This window comes from Gopherus flavomarginatus, chromosome 5, assembly GCF_025201925.1.
Source record: "Gopherus flavomarginatus isolate rGopFla2 chromosome 5, rGopFla2.mat.asm, whole genome shotgun sequence".
In the NCBI taxonomy this organism is placed as follows: Eukaryota; Metazoa; Chordata; order Testudines; family Testudinidae; genus Gopherus; species Gopherus flavomarginatus.
Genome location: NC_066621.1, coordinates 57,408,159 through 57,424,492, shown reverse-complemented (window position 1 = coordinate 57,424,492; position 16,334 = coordinate 57,408,159). Strand labels below are relative to the sequence as shown.

At 41.6% G+C, this 16,334-nt stretch overlaps 2 protein-coding genes across 3 annotated transcripts in view; one reads left to right on the top strand and one right to left on the bottom strand.

Moving 5' to 3' along the window:
• LOC127051789 (uncharacterized) overlaps positions 1-11,199 on the bottom strand; it is a 434,435-nt gene extending 423,236 nt beyond the window's left edge. Inside the window, exon 1 of the mRNA XM_050954567.1 lies at positions 11,088-11,199. The gene's annotated coding sequence lies outside the window, so the exon portion shown is untranslated. The remainder of the gene's footprint in view (positions 1-11,087) is intronic.
• Positions 1-16,334, top strand: part of PDE3B (phosphodiesterase 3B) — a 269,596-nt gene that overhangs the window by 19,339 nt on the left and 233,923 nt on the right. The window lies entirely within an intron of this gene.

The following is a 16,334-nucleotide window of genomic DNA, read 5'->3' as shown; positions in this document are numbered from 1 at the left end:
TCCTACCCCTAAAGCAGCAGGGCCTGGCAATATCATCTGTCAGGGTGCACCTGGCAGCCATCTCGGCTTTCCATCCAGGAGAACATGCTTCCTCTGTCTGGGTTTAGATCGCCTCTACCCACAAGTGCGACAACCAGTTCTGTCGTGGGACCTTAACCTGGTCCTTTCCAAGCTCACAGGGCTCTCATTCGAGACGATGGCCACCTGCTCACTTCTCAACCTATCTTGGAAGACAGCATTCCTTGTAGCCATCACTTTAGTGAGATACATATCTGAGATCAGAGCCCTCACGTTGGAGCCGCCCTATACAGTTTTCCACAAAGACAAAGTGCTGCTTCACCCCCACCCTGCCTTTCTCCCCAAGGTGGTATTAGCTTTTCATGTGAACCAGGACATTTTCCTCCTATTCTCTTATCCGAAGCTGCATGCTATGTAGCAGGATCAACATATGCACTCCCTTGACGTTCGTAGGGCTCTTGCCTTCTATATCGAGCATACAAAGCCGTTCAGGAAAACGACCCAACTTTTCGTTGCAGTGGCCAACCAGATGAAAGTCCTACTGGTCTCCTTGCAATACTCTTCCTCATGGATCATGGCCTGTATCCATGCTTGCTACAACTTGGCCAGTGTTCTGACCTCACCGCCCACTCCACGAGGGCTCAAGCCTCACCGACCACTTTCCTGGCCCTGGTTCCAATACAGGAGATCTGTAGAGCTGCCACTTGGTCATTGGTACATACCTTTGCTGCTCACTATGCGTTAGTTCAGCAGTCTAGAGGCGATGCCGCATTTGGTTCAGCAGTTGTGCACTCAGCGATGTCTCATTCCGACCTCACTGCCTAGGTAAGGCTTGAGATTCACCTAGTTGGAATTGATATGAGCAAGCAGTCGAAGCAGAAAAGATGGTTACTCACCTTATAACTGTTGTTCTTCAAGATATGTTGCGCATATCCATTCCAAACCCACCCTCCTTCCCCTCTGTTGGAGTAGCCAGCAAGAAGGAACTGAAGGGGTGCTGGATCGGCTGGGGTATATATCCAGCACCATTAAGGCGAAGTGGGGCACTCCAGGGGAAGTGGGTTGGATAGAGGCTTACTCTAGGTTTAGAAAATTTAGTTAGTCTGGGACTAACGTTAGTCTGGAATTCTGGTCTACTCAGCTTGAAAAATTTGCTCCAGCCCTAAAAGACTTTAGGGTAAAAATTTCAATAGCATCTAAGGTGACATAGGTTGCTAAGTTTCATTGACTTTCAGTGGAACTTAGGGCTTGTCTGCATGGGAAAGTTTTATATGTATAACCGGTAATAGTTAAACTCGTATATTTAAACTGGTATAACTCCCTATATGGATATTCTTATTCTGGAATAAGAGTGGGTTTTTCAGTTTATCTTAAACCCATTCTAAAGCAACATGTGCTAAACCGAAAAAAGGCATTCATACACGGGAATAAAAGTTTCCCATGTAAAGAAGTTCTGAGACTTCTAAGTAATTTAGATACTTTAAAAAAAATTCCTTACTTTGGCTTGCAGTGTATCTTAGACAGAAACCTGCTCCAGCTTTGGAAGAAATGGTCATTGTGGGAGCCTGATGTAGATAAAGACCTAAAACTGAGTTTAGCCTAGAAACCTGAGAGTTTTGCACTAGGCCAGTAAGACTTTTGGTTAACCTTAGACAAAGTTGTGTTCTAACTTGGTGGATTTTTATTTTATCTGGGACCGGTATTATAAAGTTGTTATGGGAATTTTTGTAACTGTTATTTCAGTTCCTCTGGGACAGAAAATTAAGAATATTTTTTTTACCCTATATCTTTGTAATGCTCCTGAATCTTTCCTGCTGTTTTCCCTCTCCCATGTTGCTTTTGAGTTAACAACTAGAATTTACACATTTCAGACCCCCCATGTGGCAAATCTTATTTTCAGATCAGTTTTACTTGGGAAAGCAATACTGGATAGTGGCTGCATCTTGAGTGTAATTGTGATTCCCTTCTCTGGAAGAGGCCTACAGGGTAATTTTTAAAAATGCAGGGGGAATTTAAATTGTTGTGTTGGATAGTAATGTGACTTTGAGAACTGGTACTGAACAGTTTTTTTTCACCAACAATTTTGGCTTTTCTGACCACTTTGTATCCTTTCATACAAACTCAAACCTACCTGCTTTTTCTAACGTCCAATGATTGATCTACCTTAGATATAGGAGAGAAGAGACTTCCTTTTCTTAACATGCTAAATATGAATGAATGAAATGGTGGTAAGGATTCTAGTGTACTTGCTTTCCAAAGGTGTTAGACAGCCTCTTAATAATAAGGTTGTAATTGTTGCAAGGAGTAGAAATGAGAACTATTTTTATAGCTTTGTGAGTATGCTCTGGAACAGGAATTGTCTTTGTATTGTTAGTGCTTAATAAATAACTTCCACACTAAAGAATCCCTCAGTGATGTTAGAGTTAAGAAATGTACTTGAGCAGACTTTAAACTCAATGTTGCTTTATCTGAGAAACAAAGATATGTTATTGGACTAGTTTCTTTGATTAATGTCCATATCAACCTCAATTCACATGCATTACCATCCAAATTTACTCAGACTCCTCAACTCCTCCATATATGCTCTTGCAATTCCAGTATATAACCAGTCTCAGTGTACACATCCAGTTCCTCATAACTGCTCTCAAATGTGTACCATGAGTTTCAACTTCATCTAGATGAGAATACATTCAATATAGACAAACAGATAAGGTCTCTATAATGTACTTTTTGTACACGGCAGTGCTGGGGGGAAGGAAGTATGAATTCAGGTTCAAAAGTCGTTCATCTGACTGGAATAGTGCACCAAGCAGCCTAAAATCTGCACCGTAGTGGTGTTATGGCTGAGGCATTTTATTGTTTGTCAGTCACAGATTAGATGAAACTTTTTTTAAAGACACTTTAGATCTCCTTCCCCCCCATATGTTCTCTCATGGCTAAATTAAGGTTGGGTGCCCTAGCTGTGTATTTACATATGTTTACTTAACATATAGGATTTATTTCAAGTTTAACCTTAACTCTGCATTTTATGGGTTTATAATGCTTATTTTGGGTTTAAAACATCTTATTTTGGGGATTAAAACCATTAGGGTAATGGTTTTTACCCTAAATTACCTATATGCACATTCCACCTTAAGTCCATTTTAACGTCATTTTTATCTGGGAATTTGCTTCGTATTTTTATTAATGATTAGAAATGGAGAGAGACTGTTATGTTGGGAGATCTCTAATGGTTTGAAGAAATGTAATATCAGCATAAATTACTTAGGGTCATATAACCAGTATGCTTTGTTTAGCTGCTTTTATGCTGCTCTGGAGAAGCACAAAGTAGCCAGAGTGTATACACATCCTAGTTGCCTGCTACTTTCTTTCCTCGACATTACCCTGTGTGCGCACACCACAGGTTTCCTGTTTTGTCTCCAACTTTCCTATGTGCATATACACACAGACCCTATTTTTCCATTCACTTCTGCCCTCCCTGTTGAGATCTGGTACAATGGGAAGATTATTTTTTTTAAAAGAAATTAATGATTATTCTTTTGCTATTATTTTTCATAACTGAAAGCTTGTCTGTCAGCAGAGACTGAAGAATTAATTCTTCAGAGAAACTCACAAAGAATTGCCTTCTTTTGAAATGTCCAATGCTTCCTAGCGTTTGCAGTATTAGAGCAGCCAAGCTGCTGTCATGGAAGAAGGTGGCTTCCTATGTTGTCAAGAGAGAGAAGAGCCCTATGAACAGAGGAGTGGAGTAGTTTATTTCTTTTAAGGGCCAGCCATGGTGGTCTCAGCACCATGGTGAATAATAAGAGATGGCAGCTGCTTTGAAAATTCTTCATGGAATTCTCAGAAGTAGAACACAATTCTGTAGCCTCTTTTCAAGAAGGAACTTCCAGTTATATAGAATAATGGCAAAAAGATTATTAATCCTTAAAAAAATCAAACATAGAAAAAACATAAGATTTGAGTGGATTTTAACTACAGAGGAAGTTCTGAAATCTCTTATCCATTGGGAAGATCATTAGGACAAAAGAACCTGATACAAGGTGCTAAATTTCTTAAGAAATTTTAACGAAAGTGAACATTTATTTGTAAATACTCAAAAAATAATTATTTTTACTCAGAGTAAGTATTGTAAGTTGGGAAGGATAAGCTTTATTTTTCATATGTAACGAAGGCCTGGGTTACCTGCTTCAATTGCAAAACTCAATTCATTCTTAACAGTGGAGCTGTGACTGGCACTTCCATAATGTTATATTGGTACATGGTGGCGCTTACCTTACCTCATTTTCTCTCTTGGGCTTTTAGTTGCTGTTAACATCTCATTGTTAAAGATTTGTGGACTTTCTATACTTACCTAAAAATTTCCTTTCTTCTAGTGGGATGGTCCACAAAGCTACCAATCTAATTGCATCATTTTAGCCTTCAGGTAGAAGAGGACATATATTCTGATATGTTTAAGAGATGAGATTATGTTCCTTGTTTTTTAAAAGTGTACAAGGTTTAATGTAACTGATAATTCTAACACCTGCTACTAGAAATCTAACTTATCACAAACCAGTGGGCTCCTAGAGACTGTCAGTTTCCCCTGTGCAAGTGACTGACAGAGCTAGTTGTGCCACCTAATGTTTAGACTTCTTGCTTGACTTTTAAGTATCTGTGGACCTTTCAAGTAGAGTAAAGGAAATTTTCAGGTAAGCTTGGGTAAAAGTTTTTAATCTAAGAATATAGCTCATCCTTATCTCTCTCTTTGTTCTGAATGTTCCCTTGTTTTTCTGTTTTTTTTGTCTGCATAGCCTTAGCATTTCCTAATTTTAAAACTATTTAACTCTTGCTCTTATTGATGTAAACCTTGCCTCTTTCTACATGTTGTTTTATCAGTAATCTTGTTAGCTGCTGTTGCTTGTGGATCATTCTGTAAAACTGCTTTGTGAAGACCAAGATGTAGGCAGAGGAACAGACAGGCTAGTAAAGGGAGTGTGCGGTGTTCTAGCAGTGTTTTGGGGCTCATTGGGGGTTTGTTTTGCTGTGGGTGGTGGTGGTGTTGTTTGTTTTGTTTCCTAGATTTATAGGGTTTAGATGGGAGGCCTATAACAGATACAGAGGCAGCAGTGGTAGTGACCCAAGCAATGGAAGACGCAATGAAGATGACTAGATGTGGAAGCTGTGGCATGTACATGATACTGGAGGGGGTACCTGAAAAGAGTCTCCTCTGCATGAAGTGCTGCCTGATAGAGCGGATGGAGGAAAAGATCTGAGGACTGGAGCTGCATGTGGAAACTCTGGTTGAGTTTAGAAGGGGGTTCGAGCAGATGATGGTGCAAAGACCTGAGGAGTCTGAAGGGAAAAGCTCAGACTTGCAGATGGAAGCAGGACCAAAGAACTATGAGGTGAGACTGCTGGGTGAGGAATGTGGAAGCATATGACTAAGAGAACCAGGCAGAGGAAAGAACCGCCTAGTGAAGGAGAAATAGAGCTCAGGAACAGATTTGCGGAGTTGGAAAATGAAGAAGGGATACAACAGGTGGTCACTGAAGGTGAGAGGGCAAGGAAGAAGAGAAGAGCAGCTAGTCCTATAGGAAGAGGGGAAGAGTCAATGAAGAGAACACCAAATATGAGCCCCAAAAGGATATGGGATGGGTTGCAGAGGATTGCAAGGGTGAATAGGAATCGAGAGGACTTGCAGCCAGAGGGAACAGGGGATAGACTGGAGAATTGCACCATCACCAGGAAAAGGTAGGTCTACGTGATTGGAGACTCCTTACTGAGAAGAATAGACAGGCCTGTAACCAGAGCTGACCTAGACAGCAGAAGGGTGTGCTGTCTGCTGGGTGCTAAGATACAGGATGTGGACCTGAGGCTGAAGAGGATCCTAACGGGAGTGGGAAAGAATCCACTGATTGTCTTCATGTGGGAATGAATGGTATGGCTATATTCTCGCTGTAACGTATCAAGGGAGACTATGTCAGGCTGGGGAAGACGCTTAAAGAAATCGAGGCTCAGGTGATCTTCAGTGGGATTCTACCTGTTCCTAGAGAAGGGCAACAAAAGTGTGACAAGATTATGATGATCAACAAATGGCTCAGGCAGTGGTGCTATAAGGAGGGCTTTGGGATGTATGGCCACTGTGAGGAATTCATGGACAGAGGACTGTTCTCTCAGGATGGACTTCACCTGAGTAGGGAGGAAAATAGACTCCTAGGATGGAGGCTGGCACAACTGATTAAGAGAGCTTTAAACTAGGAATTGTGGGGGAGATGGTTGGGAGATGTCCAGGTAATCTCCACACTGGATTTTAACATTGAGAGAGAAGAAAACGAAGTAAGAAAGGGTACAGCCGTGGGTAGGAGAATGGACATAAGGAGGAAGGGTAGTGTAGATACCATTCTAATAGATACTGGGGGAAGAATGTCTGGGCCTAATCGGATACAGAATGTGAGTGAAGCCAAACAGCAAAAATTAAGATGTTTGTACACCAATGCAAGGGCTCTAGGTAACAAAATGGAGGAACTAGAGTTACTGGTGCAGGAAGTGAAACTGGATATTCTAGGGATGACAGAAACATGGTGGAATAGTAGTCATGACTGGAGTACAGATATTGAAAGGTATGTGCTGTTTAGGAAAGACAAATAAAGGCAAAGGTGGTGGAGTAGCATTTGTATATCAATGATGAGGTAGACTGTAAAGAAATAAGAAGAGATGGAATGGATAAGGCAGTTTATCTGGGCAAAAATCACATTGGGGAAGAAAGCTACTAGAGCCTCGCCTGAGATAGTGCTTGGGGTGTGCTTTAGACCACTGGGATCTGATTTGGATATGGATAGAGACCTCTTTAATGTTTTTAATGAAGTAAATACTAATGGGAATTGTATGATCATGGGAGACTTTAACTTCCCAGATATAGACTGGAGGACAAGTGCTAGTAATAATCATAGGGCTCAGATTTTCCTAGATGTGATAGCTGATGGATTCCTTCACTAAGTAGTTGCTGAACCAACAAGAGGGGATGCAATTTAAGCCCATTGCTTTTTGTCCTATCCTCAGAGGTTAAGGAGAACAATTTTTCTCCTTCCTCCTTGTAACTACTTTTTATGTACTTGAAAACTGTTATGTCCACCCTCAGTCTTCTCTTCTGCATAAATAAACAAACCCCACTCCCCCAACTTTTTCAATCTTCCCTCATAGATCATGTTTTCTAGGCTTGTAATAATTTTTTGTTGTTGTTCTCTGGACTTTCTCCAATTTGTCCACATATTTCCTGAAATGTGGCACCCAGAACTGGACACGTTGCTTCAGTTGAGGCCTAATCAGCGCAGAGTAGAGTGTAAGAATTACTTCTTGTGTCTTGCTTATAACACTCTTGCTAATACATCCCAGAATGATGTTTGCTTTTTTTGCAGCAGTGTTTTGCAGTTGACTCATATTTAGCTTGTGATCCACAATGACTCCCAAATCCCTTTCTGCGGTACTCCTTCCTAGGCCGATTTGTTCCCATATTGGTTCCCTGATTATTCCTTCCTGAGTTCCTTATTTGTGTGTCCTATGCTTATTCCCATTTGGGTTGTGCCAGCTGGCAAAGCCTAGGCAGTGGAACTTTCTCTCAGCAGTGCGCATTAATGTGTTCACATGCCCCATCTACCCTTTCCTGAATGGTCTTGAACATTCTGAGGTCAAGGCTATAAAAGATGACATGACACCCTTCACTGCCTCAGTTCCTTCCAACTGCAACATCAGACAGATCTGAACTTCTTCAGATCCTTTGGATCAGGATACTTTTCTCTAAGATATTAGCTCCTGAAGGCATGTAAGTAACATCAGAATAGACTGCAAGCTCTCCTACTTCAGAAAGCTTTAGCAGCAAAACTTCTGATCCAGTGTTTCTAAAGGTTCCGAATATAAGATAAAAAGACCTGTGTCAGCTCTTTCAGAACACTGCTTCTCTGAAGGCTTCAGATTCAGTGCCAGGGTCAATTTCCATGCCTGCCTCACACTTAGCACACAGGACACTGAATCTGTCACAGTGGAAAGCCACTAAGGTTCTGAAACAAAACCGAAGCCATGGGAGAAGCCATGAATTGTGAGACATATGGCAAAAGTTAAAAGAGCCCCTCTTATCAGGGCCATGTTTCATGTGGGAGATTCTTTAAATCCATCAGACCTGGATGTAACTACATGAGTTACAAAACTGAAAGTTAAGATCTTCAGTCCATCAGGAAGAATCTTGCAATAGTTTGAAATTGGTGGATTCATTAATAGCTTTGGATCGTGAGATAATACCAGAGTTGTTGTCAGTTCTGGCAGCAGGTCCTTCACCACTGTTGCGTACAGGAACCACAGTTGTGTTCTTCAACTACAACCATCACACAGATCCAGAGGACATACAGTCTAAGGAAGGGAAGGGTAAAGTTCCCTCGGAGGCTGCTACTCAGATCTCCACCTCCTGAAAAATAAATTTTTTCTTCAGAGTTTTATCTACCTCCTTTTAAAACTCCTTCAGGCTCACAGGAAACTATCTTACCATTCACAGTTACACACTTTCTGGATCCTGTGTTTCCTCTCATTGTATCAGCATTGGATCAGAGGTTGGATCTGCAATCAGAAGAGCAACAAGATTGGGCTAAGTTACAGGAACCAGTTTCTGATTTCAGTCTCAAAGTTGACGTATGCTTCTAGACCTGATGTTTTCAGAGTTTCTTACCCTCTGGGCTGTGAATTGCTACCAGACAGCAGATGCTGCAAGACTGGCCACTATGAGCTGTGACACCATTGGCCGTTGTCTAGATACTGTACGGAGATGTCTCAGTATTTTTTTTTTTTTTTTTTAGAAACATGAATCATCTTTTGAGTAAAAAACAAAAGAAGACTCATCCATTGGCTTTCCAGACATGACTATTTCTGTTTTTCTAAAGCACTCTTCTGCTATTGTGCCTGATACTGTTTTAGTGGAGATGGAGGAACTAGTTCCTCAGGTGGGGTACTAATCACTAGAAACAGAACTGGAAACAGATTAATAACACTGGTCTACAATTTTTGAGAAGTCGTCTGCTTCAGAGATAAAATGTGCTATTTATTATGTATTTTGATGTGCTGAATTCAAATATGACAATTAAAACAACTGATTGGCTACTATTTCTAAGATATTTAAGTTTTTACATTTTATGTCTATGTATATTGTGTAGATAGTAGAGTTTTAATCATAAATTGTAAACCTAGGTCTTTTCATGTGTTTATGGTTGCTTTACATGATAATATTTCACCTGTCCTGTTTATGTAACACTTTAAAAATCAGCAAAAGGGTTATATAAATAAAATGTATTATGAAACAAAAGGCAAAACACTATTATGTACCTAGTTTAGTCCTATTCAGTGTCTACTCGGCGCTTCTTGGCTTGTCTCTTGTATTCATTAAATGGAGCTGTCATAACCTATTCCCAGATTTGGACCTTAGCGTCCAAAATATGGGGGTTAGCATGAAAACCTCCAAGCTTAGTTACCAGCTTGGACCTGGTAAAGCTGTCACCACCCAAAAAATTAGAGTGTTTTGGGGCACTCTGGTCCCCCCAAAAACCTTCCCTGGGGACCCCAAGACCCAAATTCCTTGAGTCTCACAACAAAGGGGAATAAACCATTTCCCTTCCCCCCTCCAGGTGTTCCCTCCCTGGGTTCCTGGAGAGCTACACAGAAGCAAGCTCCATGAATCTAAACAGAGGGACTCCACCCTCTCCTATTTCCAGTCGTGGAAACACAAGCACTTCCCTCTTCACCCAGAGGGTATGCAAAGTCAGACTAGTAAATCTAACACACACAGATTTCCCCCTGACTTCTTCCTCCCACCAATTCCCTGGTGAGCTACAGACTCAATTCCCTGGAGTTCCCCACTAAAGAGAAACTCCAACAGGTCTTAAAAAGAAAGCTTTATGTAAAAAGAAAAATACATAAAAATGGTCTCTCTGTATTAAGGTGACAAATACAGGGTCAATTGCTTAAAAGAAATATGAATAAACAGCCTTATTCAAAAGAACACAATTCAAAACACTCCAGCAACTACACACACGTAAATACAAAATAAAAAAAACCATATAAATCACTATCTTATCTTTTGTACTTACAACTGGGAAACAGAAGATTAGAAAGCAGGAGACAGAAATCCTCTCATAGCCGAGAGAGAGTACAGGCAGAAGACAAAAACAAAGAACTCAGACACAAACTTCCCTCCACCCAGATTTGAAAAAGTCTTGTTTCCTGATTGGTCCTCTGGTCAGGAGTTTCAGGTTGCTCCTTTCCAGGTGTAAGAGACATTAACCCTTAGCTATCTGTTTATGACAGGAGCATCTCTTCTCACTGTCCAGCAATAGTCTGCAAGCATTGATGGGCTCCATTTGCCCTGATAGCCTGCCAGGAGATTCCACTGCTGTAGTCTGGAGCCCAACAGTTCTGCCTTACTCTTGGGTAGTTCCAAATCCCTGACAAGGTCATTCAGTTCACCTTGTGTTAGGAGGTGTGGTTCAGAGGAGGAGGATGGGAGAAAATGTGGGTCCTGTGACATTGATGGTTCAGGACCAGAAGTTTCATCCTCTTCCTCTTCCTCGTCTGACTCAAGTAAGAATGATTCTGGTGCATCAGGAACCGGCAGTCCTTCTCCGTGGGGTACTGAGCGTATAGCTGATGGAATGTTTGGATAATGCACAGTCCAGTTTTTCTTCTTTGACACACCTTTCCCAACTGGAGGCACCATGCAGAAGTAACAATTGCTGGTATGATCTGTTGGCTCTCTCCAAATCATTGGCACTGCAAAAGGCATAGATTTCCTTTTCCTCTTCAACCACTGGCGAAGATTTGTTGCACAAGTGTTGCAGCATATGTGTGGGGCCCACCTCTTGTCCTGATCTCCAGTTTTGCAGCCAAAAGAGAGGAGATAGGCTTTCTTAACCATAGTGGTTATACTGCGCTTTTTTGATGCAAAAGTCTCTTCACCACAAACATAGCAGAAGTTATCTGCACTGTTCACACAAGTACGAGGCATCTCTGCTCACTTTGGCTAAATAGATATGTGTCCCTTTGCAAAATCAAACACTGACAAAGAAGAGAGCATGACACTGTATGATTTCTAGAGCTGATATAGGGCAATTTGCTCAGCAGAGTGATGTAAGCTTCGTTATGATTGCATCATCCATGACTTCTAGGAATAACATAATGCAATTCATATCATGTATGACGCAATACCAGCTTCAGATTGCATCTTTCATTGTTTTACCTAAAAAGCAAGTACTGTCCAAACTCAGTCATAGATTTATTCATAGATCCAGTCAAAGGTGTATTTTAGTCATTTCTGGTTTAAATTGAGATCCCTTCCCTTTATAACTCACTTATCCTCCGCCATTCCCAAGTCAAGGGTCGTATATACTGACCCAATAGCATATCTTGAAAACTAGAGCCAATCAACAATTTTAAGCATCATTTTCGTTCTCAGTGACCCAGAATTAGTAAAGTTGGACTACATTTATTTCAGAAGCATTTTGGCTGTAGAGCAGTGTAATCCCTCTGTGAGAATGTGGGAATGACATCTGCTTCCTTTCATTCTGAGGATATACTGAAATTTCATTCATTTGTAGAAAGGATGGCTATAAATTTAAAACTTCCATTTCTGGCATCAGAAGAAACCTTCCATGCAGTTTTCAGCATTATTAGTGTCTCATCAAAGAATAAAGTCTGCCTGTCCTGTCCTGTCCCTGTCTTGGACAGATTGTTGCAACGTGCTATGATTATTTGGTCCACACTGGCATTCTCAACCAATTTCTAAAAAGGCAGACAAATTATCAGTTACATATGGAGGATTCTCCTTTTTTCACATGCACTACAACTCAAATTATCTTCTTGTTGCAGCAGCAATTAACAGATGCAGTGGAGGACAAGCACATTCTATGCCTCATGATAAAAACAAGAAATTGGAAGCATTAGGAAGAAAAGTGTTTTCTGCTGCTGCATCCTTTGGAATGGACTGGCAAATTACCAGGCAGTAATGTCGCTATCAATTCTATTTATGGGAACAGATTACTAATTTTGGTAAAATATTGCCAGGAGCCAACACACTGGCTAATGCTATAATAACAAGGGTCAAAATATAGCAAAACATGCCTTCAGAGAATCTTCAAACACTTCAGATTTCGCAGTTAGAGCAGTACTATTTGTATTCACATTAAGAAGGCATGCATGGTTGAGATGGCCTACTTGTCTTCCTGAAACAATGTATAGGATAGGGGACCTCCCATTTGAAGGAGATAGATTAGTCAGTAATAAGACCAATGAGATACTGGAAAAAATGAGGTAGTGTATTTACTGCCCAATCGCTGAGTACGTTTCCCTCTATGAGGAAGACCAACTGAGGTCCTACATTAAGATATCACAGACAATGTATCCACTGTTGTTGTCTTTATATTATTTCTCTGAGGCAGTTCCACCAGTAGCAGCCTGTTTCTTCACAAACACAGCAGAGAAGGAAGTCTTTTTCAGCCATGAATGAAAGGAAGTAGCTTTCAGCCTCGACTTCTGCTTGAAATTCCAGACCATGACATATGAATTGAGAGCTCCAAACCAATCAATATAGACCCTCTTTATCAGTTATTCAGGAACAGACTATCTCCATTTTTACCGAAAAATAGATGTCAACAATACGAGACAAGTGGATACTGGAAGTAATAGAAGTGTAAACAGTTCAAGGGTATGCAATTCAATTTGAAACCCTACCTCTACCCAACTCCCCCAACTGTCCCTAGACAGTGTGTGATTAATATCAGAGTTCTGATCTCTGCTATTAGCAGGAGCAATAGAGGCGGTTCTGAGAGAAGTTAGGGATTTTACTCAAGATATTTCCTCATATTGAAGAAAGATTAGGGCTTAGTCTGATTCTAGACTTAAGGAAGGCCAGTGCCTTCATCAGGAAATTTTGTACGTTGACAGTAGCATCCAGAACAGTAACTCCTCGCTTAACGTTCTAGTTTGGTTCCTGAAAAATGCTACTTTAAGTGAAACAATGTTAAGTGAATCCAATTTCCACATAAGAATTAATGTAAATGGGGGGAGGGGTTAGGTTCCAGGGAATTTTTTTTGTCAAACAAAAGACATTTACATACATATACAGTATAAGTCATAGGTGCCGACTCCATGGGTGCTCCAGGGCTAGAGCACTCACGGGGAAAAATTGGTGGGTGCAGAGCACCCACTGGCAGCTCCCCATCCGCCCCAGCTTACCTCTGCCTCTGCTCTGCCTCCTCTTCTGAGCAGACCGCGGCATCCTGCTTCTCCCCCCTCCCTCCCAGCGCTTGCTCTGTGAAACAACTGTTTCGTGTGGCAAGCCTGGGTGGGAGGGAGGAGGAGGAGGAGGAACACAGTGTGCTTGGGGAAGAGGCAGGGCCAGGGCAGGGATTTGGGGAGGGATCCAATAGGGGCAGGGAGGGGGTGGAGTCGGGGTGGGGTTGGGGCTGGGGCGGGGTGCGAGCATCCACCAGCGCCAATAAAAGTTGGTGCTTGTGGTATAAGTTTTAAATAATTTTAAACAATTTAATATTGGACTCCTCAATGATGAATGTGAAGCTTGATTGAGGCAGGGGTGTAGTGGGGTCAGGGTGTGGGGGTTTACCCTTCTCTGCTCGCCCAGCATTGGGGCACGGGAGCTTGCTCTGTTTCACCTGCCTGGTGCTCCGGCGGGGGGACGGGGTTGGGGGCTTGCACATTCCCTGGCTGGAATGACAGATGGTGGAGTGGGGTAAGCCCCCGCACCCTGACCCCGCCTCCTGACAGGAGCGCCAGGCAGGTGGAGTGGGGCAAGCCAAACAACCTTATAAGGGAATGTTGCGCAACTTTAAACAAGTATGTTCTCTAATAGATCAGCAACCTAATAACAAAACAATATTAACTGGGATGACTTTAAGTGAGGAGTTACTGTATAACCCCACTTTCCAGTCTAAGCTGGTTTGCTGCTATTGTTCTAAAGGATGCCTATGTTCATATTTCCGTAAGGTCAAGTCATTGCAAGTACCTCTGCTTCCTGATGGGTCAGGGACATTTTGAATACAAGGTCCTTCCTTTTGGCTTTCCTTCTGACCTCACAGTTTTTACAAAGTGTCCTTCTAATGTAGCAGCTTACCTACGGAGATATGGGACATTTTTGTTTACCCATATTTAGATAGTTGACTGCTCAAACTGACATCACATGAGAGCCATCTCAATGACATTCAGTATGTGTGTCCCCTCTTCAAGGACCTGGAGCATTCAATAAATGTAAAGAGGCAGGTCTGTGCCCCAGACAGAAAATCTTATTTATACGGGTAATTCTAGATGCTGTGAAAGGCAGCAAATAAGAGATCTGGGAAACTTCAGGTAATTATAGGTATGCTTCATCGGTGTATTAGAAAGCTATTCTTTCCCGCCCCCAGCACATATGGGCCTAATGGTATTAGCAACTTATGTCACACCTTTTGTTCATCTCAGAATGGGAGCTCTACAGCACTTGTTGGCAGTAATTTACAGACCAAGTATGGACTGTGTGCAGACAAGTTCTAACCATACCAGGAAATGTGCTGATTTGCTTAACATGGTGGACTCGGAGTGCAAATAGTTTAAGAAGGAAGTTATTTAGCCATACAGCTCCATCACTGATGAGTTCCCCCACCCCCATCCACTGCTGGATGCCTCCAATGGGATCATTTCATTCACATTCACATTTCTCTATCATTCTGAGGGCATTAGAACTCTCAGGAAAAGAGGGTACATGCAAACATAGTAGGGGTTAGAGGGATTCATCTGGCTCTCAAGTCTTTGCTGCTTCACATCAAAGGGAAAGTAGCTCAAGTTGCTTTGGACAACATGACTGCCATGTATTACATTAACAAGCAATACATAGCCCATTCATTCATCCCAGTTGCATGCTGACGCAGTCAGATTAGGGGCTGGTATATTCAGCATGATATTTATCTTATAGCCTTTTATCTGGCAGGAAAGGACAACAACCTAGCAGATCAGTTAAGAATGGCTGATAAAGAGAGAAATAAGATATCTTCAAGATCTGGGGATTTCCAGATATAAATCTGTTTTCCAGTAAGCACAACACAAAGTGTTGCTGATTCTGTTCTGTCCATATCAAACATTTTTCTACTAAATTGGGCAAAAGGCCTGTTGTACGCTGCCCCCCCCCCCCCGACCCTCGCGCAACTGATGCAGAAGAAGGTGAGAAAGATAAGACAGGGTGGAGCCAGAATGATATTAATTGCTCCTGCATGGCAAAGACATCAATGTATAGGAATATTCAGAGGACATGTGAAGAAATTAGGGTTGCTTACCTATAACTGGAATTCTTTGGACTCTGCATATACATACTCCTCGCCCACCTTCCCCTCTTCTTGAAGTCCTAATAAATCTGTCTTCTGAGGCAGTAGTGGAAGGAACTGAGACAGCAGAGGGCACACCACACCCACTCAGAACATTCAGGAATGCTGAAAGGAGACTTAGGGGTGTGTGAGTGCTCTAACAGGCACTACTGGGAGGAAGTTCCACTGTCTAGGCTGGGCCGGTTGGTGCATCCCATTGAGTGTGAATATGCAGCATCCACCTTAAAAAAATAATCTCCAGTTACAGGTAAGTAACCTGTATTTCTTTTTAGATGAGCTCTAGTTGGATCTGAGTACAAATTTCATGAAGGCACAAGTCTGAGTTAGGAGCTGTGTGACTTATTCCCAGTACTTCTAGCGCTTTGTTTTGTTTTTGTTGGATCATCATATTTCTTGATTCCATAGATCTGCCTGTCTGCAGGGACCTTCAGTCAGGAGACTAGCATAATGCTTCTGTGCTACAAGCTCTCACCAGACCTACTTCAGAATGTCTTGGGGAGGCGTCCCCATACTTTTTCTGTTAAAGTGGTTTTCCCATTAGTAATTACATCAATCAGAGCAATTAGTGAATGGGATTGGTGTGTGTGTGTCTGTCTGTCTGTCTGTCTTTATCAGTAAACTTTACATGCTTTTTTCCTAGATAAAATGGTTCTGAGGCCTGCACCAGAGCTTGTCCCCTCAAAATATGGTTTTTCATTTGAATCAATCAATTTCTTTGCATTCTCTGTTCTGTTAAAGCCTTCCATAATATGGAGAAACAGCTAAAATTTCAAATGGGATTGAAACAAATATTGTTTATAAGGTAGGCAAGGTGGAAGTTGAGTGTATTATATTTTTAAATTTAGAGGCCTAAAATATCCAAATCCATGTTAAATTTTAGAATAAACCCCCTCAGCAACCTTCACAGTGGTCATGTAAAATTATTTCAGACAAAGA